A 22,657-nucleotide genomic window follows, 5' to 3' on the forward strand; every position below is an offset into this window, starting at 1 on the left:
GATGAGACTGGCGGGATCTCGATGAAGGAATATTTCTCTATGGACGTTTGTGTATAAGGAACAGTAAAGAGATCCAGTTCAGACTTTACACACTCCGCCGACTGATTATGGATGAGCGCCATAGTTTCTACCTCTAAAATATGTCTTTAGCCAAAATCCGGGCGCGTTTTATCTGAGAACCTCTTCGGGCTGTGCCAGATTTCTTTTTGACTCCCGCCTTGTTCCTACCATCCCTTTTACATTTTTTGGTCCCTGGCCCCGCACCGCCCCTGCCTGTGGGGGGTCTTTTCAAAGCCCTGCGGGTGTGTATTAGCATGCCGTGACCCTGCTGCTGCTCTGGTTGTTGTTGAGCCCCAGAGAACGGTCCTTTGGCTATATTTGATACAACGTCTCCGATGATGTTAGTAGCGGCTGTTTTCAAATGTGGTTTAGCCAGGCTGAACCCCCGTTTTAAAAGAGGAAGGGCCATCCTGAGCAGCCCCCGAAATATACCCCCCAAACCATTGCCATATTGTGTCTGAGATCCTATAAATCCCGGTAGTTCTCCGCCGGCTTGGTTCATATAATATGCCATATATCGGCCGTCGTCGTGTGTGTAGTGGCTATTCCTCATCTTCCACTTGTTTTCTTCTTTTCAGAAACGCTGTTTTATAGGTCTGAAATGTAGCTTCGCTATGACCTTTCCGTATAAAAAGGGTATGTATCCGTTCTGATCGTTTTTTATGGATATCTCAATATCATCAATAACGTTTTTGGAGAGAGATGTGTATTGCGGCCTGTCGTAAGTCAGAGTGGGTATGCGTCGTTGTTCGGCAGCCACATTTATACATCTTAGAAGAGGTACATGGCTGTCCCCCACTAATTGATAGTCGACAATATCGCTATATATGTAAAATGTGTAACAACCTGCATGTATATCGGCGGGATAGGGGGTGATGTGGGATCTGTCAGTAGTCGGTAGGGGAAAAGCCTCCCCATCTTTAAACCCCAATATTGTCGCGAGCCGTCCTACAAAGGTTATAGTTGAATCCTCTGTTGACCCCAGAAAGTATACGCGGTTTTTAACACTACTATAATGCATAGATACCCCCTCCAGCTGCGTGTTAGTGCTGATTCGAGCATTAAACGCTTTAACAATAGCCTGTATAGACTCATAAACCCCAATGTCCATAGTAAAGGCCGATTTAACCCTATTTTTACCATTGTACACTTTTACAACCGCATCTGTTTTCGGAAAACTGTACCACACTCTCGGATACTGGAATTCTACCAACCCCACCTCATGTGGTTCGCTCAGAACAATGGCCTTGGCTAATTTTGTCCTGTAGTTCCATATCTGATTTTTAGGATAAACCTGAGCAGACGCGTTACTAGGTAGTGTAACATAAAAACCATTCTGGGTCATCGTGCCGTGTCCTATGGTGGCCGGTTTAAGAGTGAACTCTCAAGATGCATGCATGTGTCTTTTATCAAGCATCCGTTATGTCTTTTTCTGAGACCCAGGAGTTAAACTTCTCGGGCCATCCCAACCATTTCACAAAGACCTGCTTCTTGCCTCTGGAGATTTTTCTATCCATAATTTTTTCTATTTTAAACATCTTGTTTTTACCTATAATTACTTTTTGTAACTCCGGTTCGTAAAACGTACCTTTCAACAATTCCCCTGCACAATCAGTTAGTTTATAAACCGGAGGATCTCGGGCTATACACCTTGATATTGTAAAATGCTCATCGGTGAATGTTTGTTTATAACCCTTCCTAAATCCCCCGCGGAGTTTTGATATTCTCACGGTGTCGCCCTTGTTAAATTTAAAGCATACTGGCTTCTGAGGGTACAACTTGTACAGTTGGATGAAGACCGCCTTCTCATTGTCTTTATTGACTGCTGATGGCTGCATCTTTATGGACCTGTGGTGTGAGTTATTATAGGCCTCGACAAGCTCCTGTACTACATCCACATATCTTCGTGAATTAACGGATGTTAAATATCTCCACATGCGGGTTTTAAAAGTCCTGTTAAAGCGCTCCACCACGCTGGCCTTGGTCTCGTTCGATGTTGAAAAATGCGTAATTTTATACTGTGACATTAACCGCTGAAAGTGTTTGTTATAAAACTCTGTACCTTCATCTGTTTGAAGTTTCACAGGTATGCGTCCGTCACTCAGAATGTCTTTAAAGGCTTTTGTGACTGTGAGGCCCGATTTGTTAGAAAGACATCTAACCCACGCATATTTGGAAAATACATCGATACACGTCAGTAAATACCGCACAGTATCATTTTCCTCAGCATATTCACCCATATCAACTAGATCAGCCTGAAACTGTTTGTCAATGCCGCGGACCAAAACCCTATTCCTCGGGAAATGTACGGCTGCCTTGGCGTGTAATGTGTACACGTCTTGCGCTAGTAGGTATTCGTTAACACTAGATAGTGACGGCGTCACCCCGGTACATTCTCCAACCGCATTGCGAAGTTTAGACACACTGCCTAACCCTCCCGGATGGGCTGGGTCTAGATAAATCTTCTGTAGAGTCCCTTCCATGATAATACCAAAGTATAAATGCCCGACAGTTCATTCGTTACAACATATTTTATTTCTCTTGTACAACATGTGACAAGCAGATTGATAGTATAGTAGTATTTCGCCCCACTGCAAAAGCAAAAATACATTTTCAGTTATAAAAACACTCAAGAACTTCATTCATTTTCGATTTCATTTTGTTTTTGTTTTTAGCATGTTAGATTGTTTTTACGCATCAATGTCTGTCGCATCATCATCATCATCATCATCATCGGGTACCTCCCATGCTTCATACGGGTTTGATACTTCTCCCCACAACCTGCCAAGCTTTTTCAGTTGGTTCATTTTGAGTTCATCTTCCCCGATCAGTGTATCATACATTTTCTGGATACTTTCAGCCGCATTGCCTCCAGATTTCAGCTCGTCAAGAAGTACTTCCGCACCCCCCTGGATGCGGTCTGCATCGACCTGAAGGTCATTCATATCCATAAACAGGAGGATGGCGGATATGAAGTTGTCATTCCAGAGCCTTTTCATCAGCGGATCAAAGTGTAGTTCGTAGAACCAGTCACATGGATATAAACACGGATGGTTTTTCTGACTGGGATTATTTGTTTGACAGCCGTAGCAGATCTCTATATTATATTTAACCCAGACCTTGTTCAACAGATGTAGCACCCCGATTCTAAGGTATTCTAGGAACCGTGCAGTATCCTTAAACACCTCGTGAGGTTCACAGAGCTTCTTTTCTTCTTCTTTTTCTTGTGTGGCCGTCGGTCCGGGAGGCGGAGTCTGAGGCGGGGTGTGAACCATCAGAGCTGGAGGTGAAGGAGAAGTGGGCGGGGTCCATCCCCCCTGGGTCCCTGAGATTTCAGAGACTAAACAAAAAATGTTTTTCTTTTTTTATGATTCTGCATGAATTAACATCAGTGACAGAAATATATATATACATATATATATATATATATACACACAACATTAGCATAACCCACCTGTCATTCTTTTAGATGATTGAGGGGTGAATTATTTTCGGTCTACACATGGTAGTAGATATACCAGGTTGCACACCGCTCGGTGTATTGTCGTAAACAAGACGTTTTCTAACAGCCCCGTAAGCCTTACTGACGCTGTCTCTCTGGATAGATTTGTCAATCTGACTAAACACTTTTTGCAGAGCGGGCCAGTCACACCACTGAACAAAGAACACGAGGGGGAACCATATATTAAACTCTTCAATGGTAAGAGGGTACGGATGCTCTCTCCATCCTCGGCGGCCTCTTTGAGCTACCACATACTCTCTGTCTTCACAAACGTTTAAAAAAATGAAATCGTCAGGGCGTCTGTTGTACCGATCTGCCATGAGATGGTGTATTTTAGGCCCTGTTGTACTATACCACTGAACAGAGTATAGAGATTCTAGAAAACCTGATTGTTCAAGATCTATGCAGACAATTGATCGAAACTGCTGCCAATCTTTTACAGACATACACCCATGTCGACCCCCCACAGCAGCCTCATCATCAACTGTTTCACCAACACCCCCTCCTAGCTTGTCTTGGGCCTTGATTCTAGAAATCATAGTGACCGTGCCATCATAGTATTTAACATTATACACGTACCCATAAACACCCTCCAGCTCTAGCTCTACAGCCGGCTCTCTAGAAAGACATCCCTCACGCTTTTTCCGGCTCTGGGAAGCATCTACATCTGTATAGCATGGGCTATTTTCTGTAGACATACCTATGTCAGTCTCTGCGGCCTGCTCCATGCAATATGCAGCCTGCATTTTGCAAAGAATCCGTGTGCACAGCAATAGTAGCGGAACCAGCAACAGCAGCAACAGCAGCAGCAACAGCGGATGAGGCCAAAATGAGTGCGTTGGTGGTGGAGGTGAATAACACATCTATATATATGATGAAACCCCTCCTACAGTCCCGTGTTTCCGGTCAAAACTAACGCCCATCGCATAAAACACCCACTGATATGGCAAATTTCCAATCAAAACCAAGCACATCATCGTCAAAAATGGTTTACGTATCCATTCGTAAAATGACGCATTTCCGGGGCATGACTTCAAAATGGCGGCGGTCACATGCCCACCCCACACCCCTCCTACCCCCCAAAAGTTCAATGACGCATTTTTCCGGTCAAAATGGCGGCGGTCACATGCCCACCCCCCCACCCCTCCTACCCCCCAAAAGTTCCCTCTTGCACGCCCTCTGGCATGTGACTGAGGTCAAAGGTCACATGCACGCGCAAAAGTAGAGGCTATATACTACTTATATCAATCAAGGATTTGTCAGTTAAAATCTCTCACAGGGCTAATTTCACCTTTGAAATTTAGCCTACACAAAAAGCGTGTTGATTGAAAGCCACGTTCACACAATTAACGTCAGCTTTCCCTCTGACTATGCTGACCTTTCCGTTTTCATGGTTTGTCTTTTTCCTTTAGCCATTTGGCCTCTTGTCTATTTTTCAGTGGGGCCTGAGTCCTTAAACGAGACACTGTGTTAAATGCAAGTCAAAAATGACATTCAGTGTGGACTTTCAGCTGATTATGTGCCAGGCTCTGCTCACTTCCCCCAGGCCATGTATCTCCTGTCCCTCCCCAGGGTTCTCATTTATAAAACCTTGCATATACGGATCCCCACTAGGTATGTCAGTTACAATATCTACCGTGCAACGTGTCGCAGTATTTATTTGCTCTACAGAAATTACGCTTCCAACATGATGAGTGGTATCCACGACTGGATATCTTTCTTTTAAAAGAAGTGAATACAGTTTTATTATTTGTCTACCTATATGTTCTCATGGTTGTATGATTTGGACTGCTAATGAGTGACGGTACGTTAGCTGTCACAGGCTTTACTTCCACACAGTCCGAGTGTGAGAGTCACCGCGGCGTCTCCGGTGAGCTCCGACACTCTAGTTCCTCTCCTCTGCGCTCTGGAACGCACACAGCGCTGATAAAATATTCAGCGTCTGATTTAGGGTTTCAGTTGGTTTATATTTTAACAAAACATTGGTTATAGTCAGAAATCAAAGCGAGCCAAGAGGTGATTTGGTTTCGTTTGAAAGTGTAGAATGAAAACCATCTGGTTAAGTGAGATGTAGGTGAAACACTACCTGCTCGATCTGATATACTGTGTTTACATTAAGCAGCAAGTGTATAAACCTGATATTACTCCTTAGACTGTGCAAGGACTTCAACAAGTGATTGCACCTGTGCAGATCTGTTGGTAAAATCTTTTTTCATTGCTGGATCAACCTCTGGCAACAGGAAAAAAGAGAAAATTGACTATTTTTCAACGTAGCATGTTCTCTTGAAACAGCTTCTATTTAAGGCATACATCTGCCTCCACACAGCGAATTTGTGTGTTTTCCTGTGAAAAGTAGACACACACTCGTTTCACAGCCACAGACTGCTACATGTCTTCCTTTGTGTGTGTTCCTGTATGTTTGGATGAAGGTGTGACCTCTGGCTTCTTCGACAGAGAGGGGGGAGAATTAGAGGAAAGAGAGGGAGTGAGGGATGGGGAGACAGATAGAGGGCTTGATGAATAGAGCCGTGTGGAAGAGAGTGTCTCAGCAAAAGGGAAGAGGAATGAGGTCATTATCTCAGTCCTCACCTGTGGCCTCAAGTCAACACACACACGCACACAATCCACATTCTGTCAACGACTGCAACAACTCCTGCCCCCAACTTCTCCCCAATCCACCTTCCTGCCTTTTTTCTCGTTACATTCTTTGTCCTAACACTTTTTTCTGTCGTCCGCTCGTTGGTTGATTTCTACCTCTTCTCCTTCTCCTCCTCGCACCTACTGCTTACTTCTCCTTCTTCCCTGATACGTTTCTATCTCAGATACTCCTTTTATCCCCGTCCCCAATCCAACCATCGCATTCATCACAGTGATTTCTCTGCTCCTCACTTCCCTATTTCAACCCCGATTCTCCTCCCTGCCTTGATGCTGTTCATTTTCCCCACCACCCAGTCCCCCGTTTAAAGCACAGCAGGTTGTAATCACATCCACTGGACCATGATCACCTCTTGCCTCCTCTTCCTCTTCTTCCTCCTTTTTGTCTTCCACCCCCCGCCGCCCTCCCCACCTTTGCACTTCCCATCCCTCCCTCACTTTCCGTTATGGCGGGACACGCCTCCTGAGGCAGCGGAGCAGAGAAATTGCCTGTTATCGAGGGTCGATTTTTCATGCGCTTGTAAATTGCTTTGTATTGACACTCTGTCAGAGCAGCGTCGTCACACCGGCCTGGGCCACACGCCACCGTCTGATCTCGGGGTGCTTCCACCGGGATTGAGGGGGTCAGGAAGGGTGCTGCCTGTTGTGTTTGTTTGTGTGTGTGTGTGTGTGCGCGTGTGTGTGTGTGTGTGTTAAGGTGTTGGCCGTTATCTTTGAGTGCATACTGTGTGCATACTGAGTGTTTGTTAAAGTGTGCACCAAGCATTCATGATTTCTGTTGGACAAGTCTTTCATAGTGTGACACAAAATTACCAAAATCGACATTTATTGCAGGAAGTAGTGCCTATATGCTGTCATCACTTCACAGGTAAGTTTACCAGCCAAGTCCAACCTCCTGCTGAATCAGTGTAAAAGTATTATTTAAAACAGAGTTATCCCTTCAGATTTAAGTGAACCAAAGACATCAGGGCCTGGATGAGTGGGTGGCAGCAGATATATATTCATGTTTCTCTGCAGCCATTGGCTTCAATGTGGTGCCATCTCCCTGGCAAGCTGTACCGATGTCTGCGTTTGACACCCACTCTCTCAGTAGGGCGGCACAATCTAGACTCCACTGGCAGGGATCTCATGCCAAGCTCACACACAAAGAGGTAAAAGTGGAAAGAAGGTGCCGAGGAGAGATACAGAATTATGAAAAGAACGAAGGAAAAGGATGAAGGACTAGAGGACATATAGAGTCTGGACAGGAAAGAGAAAGAAAAGCATTGAGAGGAAACCAACGGTGGTGTTCAAAAGGGAAAAAAGAGTGAGTCCAGATGCGGTTTGAAAACGGGAGAGGGGAAAAAGGCAGACACTGATAAATTGGTAGAGAAAAAGGAGGAATGCCTGTGAGACTTTCTTTCTTCCTTCTGTTCCCTCCGATGTTGAGCCAAGCCAGCCCTCTTGGCAGAAGTCTCCTCCTCCACCCCGTCCGCTCCACCTGCTTCCCCTCCCTTTATCCTCCCGCTATCCCTCTCCCGTGTCTTGTGTGGCACACAGCCGCTCATCCACTTTAGCACTCCATGCATTAGGACGCATCTGCCATAAGTGGGTCCTGAAGGAACCGTTCAATGTGCAAGTTGTATCAAACTGCATTAAAGCTGCACCGTTGACACGACTTGTTTTATTTATCTAACTATAAGGGCTTTAGCTAATGTACTATAATAAAGCCTTAGTGCGGGAAAAGGGCGTGAGAGCGCTGCAGCCCCACCTTTCTATCAAATAGAAACAATTGTGGTCATTCGAAGGACTGGTGTAGTGGCCGTTCAAAACAGGGAGAAAACTTCAGCATGGGCAGAATGCTCGGCCCCTGATGTTGCTGCTTGTTGTTTGGGCTTGAGACCTACTCAAACAAACAACTTCATACGTTCAAGCACTTCCTTGAGTCCACAGCAATACACCTGCCGTTACATGCGGTGTCACACCCTAGTTACGGCTATTCACCATCAGTGAGATGCATTTGTATCCACCAAAACACACCAGGAGCAGACTTTACTACCAGCCAAGGTACCCCCGACAGCTACAGACCCCAAAATCTATAAATCCGCCCCCGTAAAACACACCCACGTGGCTGCTGCACAAGGTCGGCAACAGTGGTGAAACCTAGGTGATGTCCTAATAGGCGTATGAGTCCCTGGCTGTGACATAGTCACATTCATGCTCTCAGTAATTGTGTAATTATGTCAGCAGGGACTCTTTTAGTGTTCTAAGTGTCAAAAATACAGTCTTACTCAGGGGGGGGGGACTACATCAGGGTTATTCCGGTTCTAACTGGTTAAACACACTAGTTTGTTTCTGCTTCCAGTTGACTATTTGATTGTGTTGATTCCAGGGAAGTGAAATAGAGTTCAGTTGCTGTGTTAGTACGCATCCAGCAGCAAAAGTGCACATGCTTGATTCAGCCTGCAGAGGAGTTGCTGAGTATAACTAGTCAGAAATGAATTGTGCATTTTTCTTCTCTTTATAAATTGTCCATTAGTGAGAGAGAGGCTGCATGTTCTCTACATACTCAGTTGCATTTGTGCAGAATTTACTATGTTTTTTGTGCTGCCTGTTTGCTGGCTTTCTACGCAGTATCAAAATGGTCTCTTTGTGTGCACAGACAACCCTCTTTTAACTTGTGCAAATAATGGCTGGTCTAAACATGCTGTTCTTGTATCATTTGTTAATATATTTACAACAGCCTGTACATCTGCATTCAAATTTTCTCCGAGTGTTAATACTTTCCCGACATTGGAGTGTACTGAGGTCTGACCTCACAGCTACAATTATGCTGTGTGGTTGCATAGTCGGCCTTATCAGACACTAAAAACATTATTTTAGTTCTGTGAGTGTAATCACACCGTCATTCCTGAGTATTGAGAAATTCAAACCGTTATCTTTCGTCGCCACTTGGGACTAAAGTAGTGCAAATTAGGCTTGTAGGGTTTTTAAACTGCAATTCCCCTAACAGATTGTTGCGCTAAGATGACGAACATTTTGCTACTCAAAATGAGATTGTATTGACATGTGGGAAAACAACAACATCTCAAAAAAACGTATACAAGAGTATGTTTTGTAGTTATGGATATTTGGGATTACTGTTACTGCCAGGAATGTATACAAGAATATGGTTACTGGTTTATTCAATAGGCCACAAACTCCACAGTGTGTGTGTGTGGGTGTGATAGAGCAAAAGAGAAATGAGGTTGTTGAAAATGAGTAAGTGATGTAATAATTCACCCCCCACAGTAGAGTATCTACTGTTCTGCAGCTTCCCATTACTTGTAAATGTTGTATGATAAAAGAGTTAGACGTGAGTTAAAAGACAAAACACAGAGGAGAGGACATATAAAGAAAAGGTGAAATCAGGAAGACACAATGTTGACTGGAATGAAAATGTACAATCTTGCTCGCAGAGCTGGCATGTAGCTTGATACTATTTAAAGTGCTATTAAGGCAATCACAACATGTCAGGAGGACGTTTAGCACAAGGAATAGACTGTGTTGTTAATTACACCTGGGATATTCATTGCATGTACAGCACATCCATGTTATATGTACACAATAAGGTAATCATAGTCTTACTTTGATTATGAAAAATGCTGAGGTGTCTCTCAGTTTCATACTGGAACCCTCCCTGTTCTTACGGATGTCAAAGGTCACGACTGACCCTGCGCCCCAACCAGAGACTCTTTTTATTGACACAAATATATTTTCTCAAACCAGGCAAACCTAAAAAATGTTTATTCTGTGCTATTGCTATCTTTACAGGGATCTGCACATTCATGTGAATTAGTATTCTTTGCTCCAGATGAGTTTTAAGGCCTAAAATGTAAATTATTTATTTATACTGATTATTTCAGAAATAAAATGCATTATTGTAAAAATCAATAAAAAAGAACACGTTTGGCAAGACAAATCTACAGAAATTACCCTTTGGGAATATCCAATACAATTGCCATCCTTCTCATCAGCCCATCCCTTAAATATATAATGCTCATTATAATTTATCAGCATGAAATAGCTAAGACATGAGTGGAACAATCCATAATTCATGGGGTGCCCCAACAGGCCCTTTGATTGCTGGACCTTTTTTATTGAATATACTCTATAAATCATATATACAGTGTATAATCATCATACATGTGTTGACCTTTATTCCACCTTCTTTATTCATTAGTCAAACTAGTAGATCTCCCGTATTTGTTACGATTACTGTAGATCAGTTTCATTTTTGTTTTGTACTAAAATAATACAAGTTAAATCGCACATTTTCATTTTGGCAGGAGAGAATTGTTCTTATAGTTGTAAAAAATATGTATAGCCAGTAATTGCAAGTGTAATAACCTAGCTGAACAATAGCTTTCTAATATATGACCAATTTAGAGTGAAGAGAAAATAAGATATTAAACTAATTTCTTTGATACATGTGAACTGATACTGATATAGCTATTTAATAATGGTTGAAATTGGAAAATTACAAAATACAAACATAATATACCATACGTACATAATTAAATTATGGGACAAGAACAGTCATTTGACAGCTAAAGATATCCAATTAGTTTGTATTTTTGTCAGAGCATTTGATCTATTGATTTATAGTGTGAAGAAAACTTTATCAAATGTAACAAAATGCTTCTGACCAATGGGAATGTTGGCGGTGCATATGAACTCAAAACTAATTTGGCTGGTTGTCCTCTACAATATCATCTCCATGTCAGATTAGCAGGCCAATGAACATTAAACACACACACACAAAGGCCCTGAGGCTTTATTTATTTATATTTTCACTGCTTATGGATGCGGAAAGAGGGGTGCAGAGGGAGTGGGAGAGGTGGCGGGGAACCATGTCCAAAAACAGGTTGGTGATGATCACAGAGTCTGGGGGGCTCGTTTTAATGACTTATTCATGGACCCTTCTGGCCCCTCACCACCCCTGGGAATACACCAAACAGATGCAGGGGAGAAGGTTGGGGGTGAGGGAAGATGTAGGGAGGAGTGATGTGGGACAGAGGAGAAAAACAATGCGCCAGGATAGTGGTGAAGGGATGAAGAGAGAAGAAAGGATAAGCATTGCTTTAAAAGTCGTAAAAGGGGGTGGGAACGGGCTGGAGGGAGCCAGTATTCACACTGGTGTCCACTTTCTTACCTTTGTCTGATCTTTGGATACACTGAAGGCAGTCGCAGGTGTTGCAGGAGGACTAGGTTGGCTAAGAAGTTGACCTGGATCTGGTCATTTCCATCCACAACTAGATTGAAAGGAATTTATTGGGGGTAATATGAAGTACACAAAGAACTCTGAAGTCCCTCCAGAATGCAAAGCGTATGGAAAAAGGCAGCTTTAGAATTAATGGGAAGGCATAACACCATCGCCACATACACAAAAAGGAATATGATTATTACAAACGATATAACAGGACATTTAGCAGTGAAATTCTATCTAGAGACAGGGAACTAAATTGCAGTTAATGGAGCGCACATCTATATGCAGATGAGCGCTGACAATTAATGTGTCTTATTAATACTGTCTTACTAACGCCTGTCTTGCTAACGCCTCATTAAAACATGACCCCAAAGTAGTCTCTGTAATTATTTCATACCGTCTCTGCTAAGAACTGGAAGTATTTGAAATATTGATCAAAACTACTTGTGATTCTTTTTTTTTGCGTTGCCTTGTCTTAGCGTGACAATGAAACAACGGCCTTATCAAAAACACCAATGAGATTTTTAGGGCCGTGTTGGTTTCTCAACTCTCCACGGAAGTGTAGACTTTGTGATGTTTTTGCACTTTTTGTTCAAACGCTTGTTTACACATCTACCATTTCCACAGTATCTCAGGTTGTTTATCCAAGTCATCAGAAATCTCTGTCTTAATCACAGTTGTGATCAAAGTTAAGACAAGGCTTTGGCAAATCCTTGTTAACCCACCGGTGACACACTTCACAACAATTTACAAGGTGTCTTGTGTCGCTCATGAAAAAGAAAGTGAGTCTTGTCTTGATAGAATGGCAGATATCCACAAAGAATTGTGGGTTTTTGTTTTTCCCTGAAACATCAGACCTCAGCATCATTTGAAGCTTGTGGCAAAATTTAGAACGCCTAACATCTTTTTTGAGCGGTAGAAAATGAAATTAGATGAAATGATGTGTGCATCTGCATAATTTAGGATGTTGTTGCCCCAGTTTTGAAAACTATTTTTGACCCGGAGTTAAATCTGAATTCAAAGGTTGTGTCAGAACGCTCCCTCTTTCGGCCAGGTTCTGAATCATGGCTGTAGTTTCCCCTTTCCTTTGTCCTGCATCATTCAATCCCTTTGGTCTGAGTAAGCCTCATCTACTGATCTGCTGATTTCTAAATGTATATTGTGTTGGTAGTGATGGTTGGTGATTCCTCGGGGAACAGCTATCTCTCTATGTCAAACACAGTCAGTCTTGCATGGACACACAAACACACTCACACAAAGCTATATTGCTCCCACAACACTGTAACTACAACAACATCATAACATTTAAAATGTGAAACTAAGCTTCTTTCATAGACGCTGAGTGAGGGGGGATATCACTTCCTAACCACGCTCTTTCTCACCTCCCCATCACTGCAGCAACTTTGATGCAAATCCTTAAAGGGGCAGAACTGCGGCACGGGTAAGCTGTGTATCGCCATGGCAATGCGAACTGGGAGAAATCCATTTTTCATAGACAGGCAATGTCGGTTGGGCTACTCGGAGTGCAATGCATGTGATATCAAGAGAAAGGAGAGCCAAGGGGAAAACCAAACACTCTCAAACAGCTAGTAGTCTGACAGAAAATGCTCCAAGACAAGGCTTGAAAAGGTTGTGTTTCCACTGTTTTATGGCTGTCAGTTGACGTGTTTGGCTCTCACTGTGCTGCAGTAGATAAGAGGAGTTTGTGTGGGACTACTCACATGTACACATATGCACACACACTGATGTAGACTATTGCTCTTAGATAATCGCAATTATGTTTCTCCAGCTCTGTATTAAGCATGCAGATTGCATCGATCTTTGCAAGGGAGCAAATATAAATATATTTTTCCTAAAGTCTAAGGAGTCTGTATCTGTAGCCAGATGCAAGAAAGTGGGTATCAACCAGTGGTTCTCAAACGTTTTCTGTCGGGCCCCACTTTGGAGGAAGAAAAATGTTCGGGCACCAACAAAAATGTAACAAAATGGTCCATGCTGAATTTTTGTTGAAATAACGACATTTTGTAAATGGTAAATGGCCTGTACTTGTACAGCGCTTTTCTAGTCTTCCAACCACTCAAAGCGCTTTAACACTACATGACATCATTCACCCCCATTCATACACTGATGACAGGAGAACCATACACAGTGACACCTGCCCATCAGTAACTAACATTCATACGCTGTAGTCGCAGCTACAGGAGCAATGTTGGGTTAAGTGTCTTGCCCAAGGACACATCAACATGGGGGTTAGCCAGGACTGGGATCGAACCCACAACCCTCTGATTGGAGGACGACCGTGCTCCCCACTCACCCACAGTCGCCGTTATGGCCGTTTTGTGACTTTAACTTTTAAAGAGAAGACGTAAGTGGACATAACTAAACAGGGATGTGATGTTTTACAGTGCGGTTCGATCCATGTTCTCTGGATAGATAAAATGCAGAGCCCCACCCGAGGGTCGCGCCCCATAGTTTGACAACCACTAGTATAAACCAAAGGCAAGGATTGAGAGAATCAAGGCAATATATTATCTCATGTAATTGGTTGAGGTAACAATTATGTTATTATTTTTTCAAATTGTGTTTGTAATCATCAATAAAAACATTGAAGACTGTTCAATCAGTTTGCAGTTTCTTTTAGAGGTATAATTAACTTGCTCACACTGAATATGTGATTTATTGGCATGGCATCAGCACAGCACTCCAAATTCTGACAATACCGTTGAAAAACTACTTTCTCATTTCTAATATTCAACCGACACAGCACTTTAAGTTATGAAACTTACTAGTTTGAAGCAGACAGGTTTTCAGTGAAACAGACATCCTCCTGACTTTTAGTCCCTTGTGTTTGAAAATGCTGGATCTTTTCAATGCAACGAGCAGTAATTCTAGAGTAAACTGGCACTTGTGTGTAAAGTAAAACAGTTAACAATTAAAACAGTTTTAAATCCACAGTTGTTAATGCAGAGGGAAAAAAAACGGATTTATAAATGCGCTATTTTGATGCCATTCATATAGTATTGATTCAAATCGTATCAGCAGTTACTATCCATTCATTTGCCTTTTTGCCACTCAAACTAAAAAAAACTCTTTCAACAGCATTCCACATGTTCCCATACTAGACACACACATGCCCCATCTAAACGCACAGGCGTTAACACAGGTGTAGCTGTTAACACCTGCTTCTATAAACATTAGTTGTGCATGGGCACCTGTGCAATGCCTGTAATCCATCATAGGCTGTGCCACCCTGGTATCACAGCACAGCTACAACACAGGCCTCCCCACACTGGGCACGCTGCCAGGGCCAGAGGAGGCAGAGACAAACCAACCCCCCCCCCCCCCCCCCCCCCCCCCACTGCTTAACAAATGCCGCCGCAGATGCTCCCCGCTCTCTTACACACAAACAGAAACGTACAGGCAGAAGCAAATCCCATGCACGCACAATTGTGGACGCACGGTTATACACACACATACACATGCGTGCATATGTGCATATGTGCATATGAAAGCAATCACACATAAAGTCATCCCCGAGACATGCAAGCTGACAACCACAGATGTGTTTTTATTATTGTGGTTAGTTTGCCCTGTAACAATGCTCGGTTTCTCATTTATAACTCCATTAAGTTGGTAGACAGCAACAATCAAAACCTCAAAATTCTTTTAATTTAAAGTCTAATTTTCTTCCGATATTTCTGTTCATATAAATATTCTACTTTTTTTATGATATCATTAGGAGTAGTCCGATATTAATATCGTAATGAAAATGTCATTCAAACTTAAATGACAGGAGGGCAAAGGTCTCACTTCCATTTCTCTAATAGTTTTCAAGATTGCATGACTCGATGTACCGATGATAGTAGTTGTTAAACCACATTAGGAAATGGACATTTATTCTGAACTTCAGGAGACAGAAAAAAGGCTTTCCATCGCTTATGCATTTTCATACATAAAACCCTGGAACATAATAGCATCTGATGCTCAGATCAACTTCAACTAAAATCAAAAAGAGATTAAAAATGTAATTGTCTCTGTGCTCTCACTCTTTTCTCATTCGCACCAGTTCCCTTTTTTGTCCTCTTTCCCCTCAACATGGATGTGTATGCACGTGTTTAGCCAAGAAGAAACACACATACACACACTGATGCATAACTAAACGCGTGTTGCCACCCACCAGCAAACTGGCACCAGCTCTTCGCAGGGATACACACTTCTGTCACAATCATTTGTATGCAAAGTGGTTGGCTGCTATGGGTTGCTATGGTTTCTGTTACCAGGTTATGGGAAGAAGAAGCAGCAAGTTGATTTACCTCTTATTTGTGCCAATGTAAAAGTGTCATGAAGGGAACGTATAGAACATATAGAGCTGAGGCAACAACACAATAGAAGTAGGCACACAACGGAAGGAGAAACAGATAGATACAGCTGCTTAGGAGTAAAAAGGATGCCGTTATGGACCGTTATGTACTGTATATACTGTTAAAATAAAAACTCCACCCAACAGCAGCTACAACAAGCAAAGTGTGGTTCTGACAGCAAAGTGAAGCAAAGCTTTATGTTAGTCAATCATGTGAGCTGACAGATAGCACACTGGTGCTAGCTCTTCTAGGGAAAAAAAGACACACAAACTCAGTACTGTGATTGGGAAGGAAAAACATTTGATAATCAGCCAACATGGAGGGCTCAGCTCTATAATTGCCTCCATGAGATTCGTTAGTATGCAAGTGTGGGTTTGAAGCAAAGTGAGTTTGTTGGGATGTTCCGTGTGTGTTTGTGTTCATGTCTGGAGCAGATAACACTGACAGCTTAAGGTCATGAAGATGGGAAGGGCACAACTGAAGACAGCGTATCTTTGATCTCAACACAATGTGTGACGCTGTGTATGAACGGCCGTGTGCCGTACGCAGAGGAGATAGATGGCAGAGTCAGCATGCTGTGTGTGTGGGCGCGTTTATGAATGTGCTTGTTTAACGCTTGAAAGTGTTAAACGTTTGTGTGCGTGAGAGGGAGAAAAAGGCATTAGTTCTCCAAGCTTTTCTCAGCTTTTGGAAGATTTTTCAATGCATGTTTATGTGTGTGTGTGTGTGTGTGTGTGTGTGTGTGTGTTTGTGCGTGCGTGCGTGCGTGAGTCTGGTGTGTGTGCGTACAAAAGTGTCCGGATATGGTGCAGACAATGCCTAATTGGGTAGAGTCACATGGTGACAGGTTCTCAAGGATGGCGTACAATTTCCTTTCTTCTATCTTCGGCATCTTCTATTAATACCTCAGTTTGCCCAGGTTAACTCACCGTATGTGATTGTGGAAATCGTGGTTGTTGAAATACTCCTTAATATGATATAAGGACTGTTAAACACGCTATAATTACATAATACCAATCAGAAACCGTGGATTGGTGTGGATAATGGAAGGCAATCAAGATGGTGTCTCTGGACAGTCTCCTAATGTAGCGTTTGACTAATTGACTGAATCTATCCGTGAACTGCCTTGGCCCCCTCGGCTTCTCCGTCACTCCTTAATTGGGTATTGTTCTGTATTACCAGTACTCCAGGGCAGGACCATCTGCCAGCTCCAACAGGTGAGTTGTGAAAGGCTCTTGTGTGTTTGTTTACATCTGTCTTAAGGTCTCTGTGTATTTATCTACATTAGTTACATAGCCTGAGTATGACTGTTTTTTTATGAATGCACGCATGCTGTCTTCTTATTTTATCAGATCATCAGAAGAAAAGGCATGGGGGACTGCAGTGGGCGAAAGGGAAAGGAAGGAAGGAAGTGACTGCAGAAGGAGGAGAGGAACGTGTATTGTTAATCAGCAGTGCAGCAGTGCATGAACCGGGCTGGCACTGGTGTTCTTTTAACTCTCCCTCTCATTTACCTGATTATCTCCCTATCAATGTGCATCATTATGTTGGATGTAGCCTGCGTGATGAATAGCCTTTTTGATTAAGGATGCATGGCTCCCTTTGTTTAACATATGGAGCGAGTCGTATGTGTGCTGCTGCATTCCAGCTTGTTACTGCATGACAATAACGCATATAAATAGTGTGATCTTTACCCTTATGGGCCAATTATTCATAGGCCGCCTCTTTCAGTGAGTCTCTTCCCTTAATACGCTATTAACAAGCTAAATACTTAAAAATGTTGATTGTTTACTGGATCTTATACCTCACTGCCAATGAATCGTTGGACAGACTTTTAGACCTTCCACTACGTATATTGAGTGAATATGTTCATACATGGAGAGAAGAGGTTGATCAGCCTTCAGTTACAAATCAATTTTTAACAGAAGCATTTCTTATTGACTGTACTATATACGGAGGCTTCAACAACGTGAAACAAAAGTAAATGGTGCTTCGTTGTTGAAAATCTTAATGAAAAGTGCAACATTTGCGCAAGAAAACCTTAAAATGAGTGACCTTAAAAAAAAGGCTCACTAGAAATATGTATAATTTGTTAAGTTTGGGGAACATGCAATCCAACTCTGTTGTGACGACTCGAAGAGACAGTGAAGATTAACTTCCTGTTTTTATTTTTGTAACCACTGCCCTTCCTGTATCTAGTTTCTCACCCTTCGTTTCTCCCCACAGCTGAGTTTAGTTTGCAATCACCTCCACCTGTATTTAAGCCTCAGTTCCCCCCCCCACTTGTCTGTGTCAGGTTATCTTTTGTCTTTCCCAGAGGTGCATGTTTCCCAGTGCTGTTTTTGGTTATCTTGTTTTTACTTCGTTGCCAGGCCCTCTTCCTTTTTGTTTCTACAAGAGCGTGTGGATTCCGCCTTTGCCTGTGCACCCTTTTGTCTTGCATTAGTTTATTTTCCGAGTAAAAGATTCCAAACCTGGAAAGAAGTTTTTGTTGCCTTATTGCTCTGCACCTGAGTCGAAGTCCTGACCCCTCACAGCTGTAAGGATGTGTTGTCCTCAATACAGGTTTTCTGATCTACATCCAAATTAGTCAAATTAAATCCGGGCAAACCTACTAATGGAAGGTTGATGACACCAATGCTGACTGCTGATAGAAAACTAAATGATTCCAACTCTTACACCCTGACGTTTTACCAAATGACCAATAAGCACAATAAGCCCTCCAGGGATTGTAACGCATAAATGATGGCGTTGATTTTTGCTTTCCTCAATCGAAATTGAGGAAAGTGAAATAAATGGTTAATTTTAATAAAATATCTTAAGTGAAATAAATGGTTAATTTCCCACCATAAGTATTCCCACTTGATGCAACAATATCGGTTACCTTAATTCAAGGACATCTTCAAATGATTGAGTTGATACTAACTCAATATAAAATGCTCCTGACCCTCTGGCTGTCGGACACCTTGATAACTGATGCAACATGAACCATTACAACCCATGGACATCATTTGGATGAGAGTGGAATAAATGGGGGATAACATTTATTCTCTAAATAATCTATTTAGCGAAGCGCTTTTCTTAGCCTCTTCCTATCTGAGTTAGCTGGAAATGTAACATGCATGCTGTGGTTCTGACAGGATACAGATGATGTGTTGGAGAGGAGCTGCGCTCACTAGCCTGACTAATGAGTTCTAGTTGCTAATTAGCTTGTTGCTGGATGCCAGATCTGGCTGGGGCTAAAGGCCCGTCACCGTAGCAGTGCAGCGAGGAGAGGAGAGAGCTGCTGTAATGAGCTCTCAGTGGCGTGTTTACTGTTAACCAAAGTCATGGCTCTACTCGCGGTGTGTCTCTCCCTCCATGCAGTGCTCGCGCACACACACTCTTGGATCTCAACAGCGATGCCTACACAAATCTATATTCATAGCTCGTGAGTGGAAACACACACACACACACATACAGACATACAGGAAGGCGTGCACAAAAAAAGAACCTCACTGATTAAATCCTCAGCGTTTGCCAGTGATAGGGGTCTAATTAATGTGGCAATGCTGCAACTCTTCATCATATCTGTAACAGGCAGTCTCCAGTCAGACATGATAGGCTTGATACATTAGTTATTAGTGGATGGCTAATCCACAGGAAAGCAAGAATAAAAGAACATCCAGCTTTTTGACAATAGGAATCTAACCTGTTGTCAGCTGCATTTTCTCTTTTCCTCATTTGTCCATTTGAGCATTGCTTCTTAACAAGGGCAGACAGACTGCTTTAAATGGCAGAGACACAACTTTGTTTACCTATTTTTTAAGATTAATTGCCGCAAGGTTTCAGGGATACTAGTGTCACCATGAGGCAGGCAATTACCAATCGAGTGCTCGTACATGCCTATCTACCGACCGCTTCGTGGGCCAATCGCAGACTGGCGTCGAGTAGGTATGAGTGTGAGTCAGTGTGTGGATGCCTCTGCATTGAGTCACTGGCAGCAGCAGCTAGAGGTTGTTTGCACAGCAGTGACTGGATTGCAGTCAGTGTCTGCGCGGTGGTCCCTATACGGTTCATTAAGAATACAGACCTGACAGAGCAAACGCATTCAGGATGGATGAACACAGACACTCATAAACACAAATGCACAACACATACGCCTGGCATATCCAACTTTGATCAAAATTGATTTGTTTACAATGGGCAGACAGTTTGCATTTGCAGTTAATGTCACTGACTCAGATGTAGGGTTTTCAGGAGTTTTAAGTAGTTTTAAGAAATTGAGGAAAATACCCAATGTATAACACCAACATTTGTATCTGTTAAAGTTCCTTTTTTTTTTTCAACAGTTTTTTTAAAGTATATTTTCAGTTCCATGTAATGTCTATGTAATGTCTGTTCCATTCTCACTTTTCTCCACAAGGGAGACGAGAGGGATTAAAACACAGTGATGCAATGTCAGACTATTTCTTGTTTGGGAGAATTAACTCCCTAAATGAAATCTCTGCTGGTTGCCAGGTTACCGCCATGTTATGATGAGCTTATGACTAAAGAAACTTCAGGGCCGGGTTACCTGTTTCCTCCTGTAGTATTTATGCTAAACTAAGCTGCCAGGACATACTTCATATTTACTATTAGCGTTTTATCTATCTTCTCCTGAACCTTTTGTGAAACGAAACATAACATCTGTGCTTTAACCTTATTACTAGTTAGTTAATTGGTGGGCTGAATGTCAATTGGCGTGGCAGATCCACCATAGCTTTGCTGGGGAAGAAAATGTATACAAGATCACAGTGCAGACGAATGAGTGAAGAAGATTAAATGATTATTTCTATAATGGGAAAAAATGTCCACCATTAAACCTCTAATGAGGACATCAATAATAAATAAAGAAATGTTGTTTCTTTCAACAGAGCATTCAAAATCATCTTTCATCTTTCTCGTGATCTTCTTCAGTAAGCTAACTGCTCTGCATGTTAAAAGGACAAATTGGTTCACCTCTTCCTCCTCTTACTTGTTGTTGGCTTTTATTGATGCAGAGTAGCTTTCCCATTTGTTTCCTTCCTGCAGTACAGTGACACAGTGACTGGTGACTTCCACAGGTTGCTAGACGGATTACAAAACCTTTTCACTGTGACAGACTATAAATAGCAGCACTTTACATCCATATATTCAGGTCAACCTCATCAACAAAAACTATGTATGTGTTCTTCTGGATTTAATCCTGCAATTGCAGATGATGGAGCCTCTGGGGCTGTAAACCGGTGTGAAAAGGTCAAGGGCTGCGGTGGCATCTGAGAGCTTTCACTCCTTGCTGTTCTGTTCAATAGCTTTTCTCTGCATGGCTCCAGTTCTCTGCTCAGCCACTCCCCGGGGCTGTATGAATGGAATGCCTCACTGTCTGCTGCACCAGTCGAACCCAGGTGATACACAGATTACTTTGTGTATGACAGCATGTGAGGTGAAGGGGGCTATGTGTGTCCCCTTCATACTGTGTGCTGAGTGCTGCTTGCTGGCTTCTGTGTGCAGGCGATGTAGTAAATCCTCAGTGTGAATCTGCAAATGTACATCATGTTTTTCAATGCTTGATTTTTAAACGTGTGCTTAAGATGATTCTCACATTGCTAGTGCATGTGAAAGGATTATCATTCTGTAACAATAAGAGTTTTTCGTGTGGATATGCAGCCTCATGTGTCCACATTTTGCACGTTATAAGACGTGCCAGGGTGTCAAGAATGCCTCCCCACCCCCACACACTAACGTTATACAATCTTACATCCTTATGCTCATCTGAATGGAATCTCAAAGCTCCGTCTCCTCAGCTTCTTGGTCGTATCTGGAGACCGAGCCTGGATGAAGTGCATCCTCCTCAGCTTGATAAGGAATTAGATGGGTTTCCCCTCATATTTCATGTTTATCTGAAGGCCAACTGAGATGCAGTTGACCAAGGTCAGGATTGGACTCTTTTGGGCATGATCAATTGTGGGACGACCCCATGTGCCTGTCTGTATGCCTGCCTTCCCTGCAGGTATTGGAGCAGGTATTGGAGCGGGGTGTGGCATCGGGTCCTTCACGAGAGTGGAAGCACCTGATGTAATCAGCGTGGGATTACCGTGTGTTCTAGTGCACTCGGTTAAAAGCCCTCTTTGTGCTCGGATGGTTGCATCCCCATCATGGTTTGTCTCTACACTATTCAGAATTGCATACACATTTTCCACAGGTGCACTCATCTACGCTGCCGAAATGACTGACTCCAACTTTATAAAACATTAGAAACACTATGTCATTGTGTTGCTCCAATATCTGTGTACCTAGAATACTGGAGATTATACAGTGCCACATTATCAGGTTAGTTTTACTTGGTTTTTCAAAAGCAGCCTACTTAACACAAATTAGTCATAATTCATCACAAAATGATGGAACAATGGTGTTTTTTCCCGCCATTTCTTTCTGGCAGGTTTGTCATTTGATTGTTATGACAGACACGTCATATGTAATTATTTTGAACAGCCGAAAGTTGAAAGAAGCTAAATGGAGATGAGCAAACTAATTGCCACTATTATGAAGTGTCTGTCTTTTTTCATGGCACTAATTGACTCCCCTTATTGAACGTGTTTCCCTTTGAGGACACAGCGATAGAATCAGTGAGCCCCTTTGTGTTAAACCATGTTGATGTGTTATGCAGCCATCTGATCCTTTTATAACGGCGTTTTATACCTTTCTAAATGGCCGCAAGGAAAGAACAGACCTGAGTTGGTTAAAAACCTGTTCCATACTCAGAAACACGTCAGTGACGGAGCCACACGCATACGTGACTGCAGGACTCGCATTACCAATAAAACGTCGCCCACTGTCAGCTGTGTTGCCAGG

General features: G+C 42.5%; 1 long non-coding RNA gene across 1 annotated transcript; it reads right to left on the bottom strand.

Moving 5' to 3' along the window:
* Window positions 1-2,576: 2,576 nt before the first annotated feature.
* Window positions 2,577-4,669, bottom strand: LOC144388973 (uncharacterized). The gene is made up of 2 exons (XR_013453262.1): window positions 3,515-4,669; window positions 2,577-3,400 (listed from the first exon to the last, which is right to left on the bottom strand). It is a non-coding gene; the product is annotated as an uncharacterized LOC144388973 (long non-coding RNA).
* Between the last annotated feature and the right edge of the window lie 17,988 nt (window positions 4,670-22,657).

Source organism: Gasterosteus aculeatus, chromosome 17 (genome assembly GCF_964276395.1).
Source record: "Gasterosteus aculeatus chromosome 17, fGasAcu3.hap1.1, whole genome shotgun sequence".
NCBI lineage: Eukaryota > Metazoa > Chordata > Actinopteri > Perciformes > Gasterosteidae > Gasterosteus > Gasterosteus aculeatus.